The sequence below is a fragment of the Odocoileus virginianus genome, chromosome 6 (genome assembly GCF_023699985.2).
Source record: "Odocoileus virginianus isolate 20LAN1187 ecotype Illinois chromosome 6, Ovbor_1.2, whole genome shotgun sequence".
In the NCBI taxonomy this organism is placed as follows: Eukaryota; Metazoa; Chordata; class Mammalia; order Artiodactyla; family Cervidae; genus Odocoileus; species Odocoileus virginianus.
In genome coordinates, this window is record NC_069679.1 from 56677002 (window position 1) to 56678754 (window position 1753).

The window sequence follows — 1753 nt, forward strand, 5'->3', positions numbered from 1 at the left end:
ATATTTTTTTCTGTTTGTATCTCTTCTCCTCTCCTTCTGGGACTTTCAATATGCTTGTGTTGGTAGAATTGGTGCCTACCCACAGGTATCTTAGACTGTTCATTGTTCTTAATGTTTTCCTTTTGTTCCTCAAATTGGATAATCTCAATCAACTGACCTATCTTCAAGTTCACAGATTCTCCTGACAGTTTGTCTTTTGAGCTCTTTTAGTGAATTTTTCATTTCAATTAATACATTTTGCAACTCCAGAATTTGTTTGACTCTTGTTTAATTTCTACTTCTTTATTGATATTCTCTATTTGCTGAGATGTTATTGTCACACTTTCCTTTAATTCTTTGGAAACCCATTTTCTAAGATCCTTGAATATAGCTGTAATAGCTGATTCAAAGTTTTGATACAATAAGTCTAATATCCTATTAGGGACAAGTTCAATTACAGACTTATTTTTTTATGTATGGCCCATCTTTTCCTGCTTCTCTGCACACCATGTAATTTTTTTTGTTAAAAACTGGACATCTTAGTATAGTGTGGCCACTCTGGAAGTCAGATTCCTGTTCCTAGTCACCACCTCCACTGCCATCCACTCCAGAGTTTGTTGTTGCTGCTGCTGCTGCTGCTACTCTTTGCTTGTTGAGTAATTTTCCTGGACTAATCTGTTGTGTATAGCCAATGATGTCTCTGCCAAGTTAGCACGCGTGCGTGTGTGTGTGTGTGTGTGTGTGTCTGTGTGCGTGTGTGTGTGTGTGTGTCTGTGTGTGTGTTAGTCGCTCAGTTGTGTCCAACTTTTTGTGACCCCCCCCCCCCCAAGGACTCTAGCCCACCAGGCTCCTCTGTCCATGGAATTCTCCAGGCAAGAATACTGGAGAGGGTTGCCATTCCCTTTCCCAGAGGAGATTATTGACCCAGGGACAAACCTGGGTCTCCTGTATTACAGGTAGATTCTTTACCATCTGAGCCCCAGGGAAGTCCATGCCCAGTTAGCTTAATGATCAGCTAACGATTAGACAAGAGATTTTCTTAAATGGCTTGAAAAATAAAGCTCTCAACTTTGCTCGTGTGTGTGTGTGTGTTGGGGCACATAGTCAGTACTCTAGCAATTTAAGACTCTGCCTTAGCCTTCATCACCTGCTTATGCAGAACCTGAAGGTTAGCCAGAGCTGATATTAGAACCTTTTCATGTCTTTCTTGGGTGCGTGCACACCCCTGCACATATGTGTAGGCTTCTAGGTCTCTAGGAAAATCGCTTCTCGGCCTTTTGGCTAAGATCAAGTGTAGGTCTCTAGGAATATGTTGAAGCTTTCTAAGCTCATTATGAGCATCTCATCCCCCAGTTTAAATTTTTTTTGGTCAGTTTCTTGTTTTCACCAACTTGCATTGCTACCTAAAGCAGCTGGATATTAAACAATTGCTAATTATTTCCAACAAATACCCCGGGGACAGGGCTGTTTGCACTGAGCAAGCTCTGGGTCAGGTCAAATAAATACAAGCCCTGAGAATAAAGCTTTTCCAGAGAGCTGTCAAACAGGTTGGATAGTAGCAATTCTCTGAGCATGGAGTTTCTGGGGAAACTCCAAATCCATTCTTCCCCCTCTAGTAAATATTAGGCTACTGGTTTTTCATAGCTGTGGTGGTTGTAAGACTACTCATTTTCAGTGCTGCTGTGGAACTGGAAGGATGGGGAAGGGCAAGCTAAAACACCAAAACTCACTGTTCTTTCCAAGATTCAGCTGTTTTTCTTGAATAAATACTCCT

The 1753-nt window shown here is 41.5% G+C and overlaps 1 non-coding gene across 1 annotated transcript; it reads left to right on the top strand.

The window, feature by feature from the left end:
* The first annotated feature begins 1240 nt into the window (after positions 1-1240).
* On the top strand, positions 1241-1432 carry LOC139035812 (U2 spliceosomal RNA). Its single transcript, XR_011488519.1, has one exon. It is a non-coding gene; the product is annotated as a U2 spliceosomal RNA (small nuclear RNA).
* Positions 1433-1753: the final 321 nt, after the last annotated feature.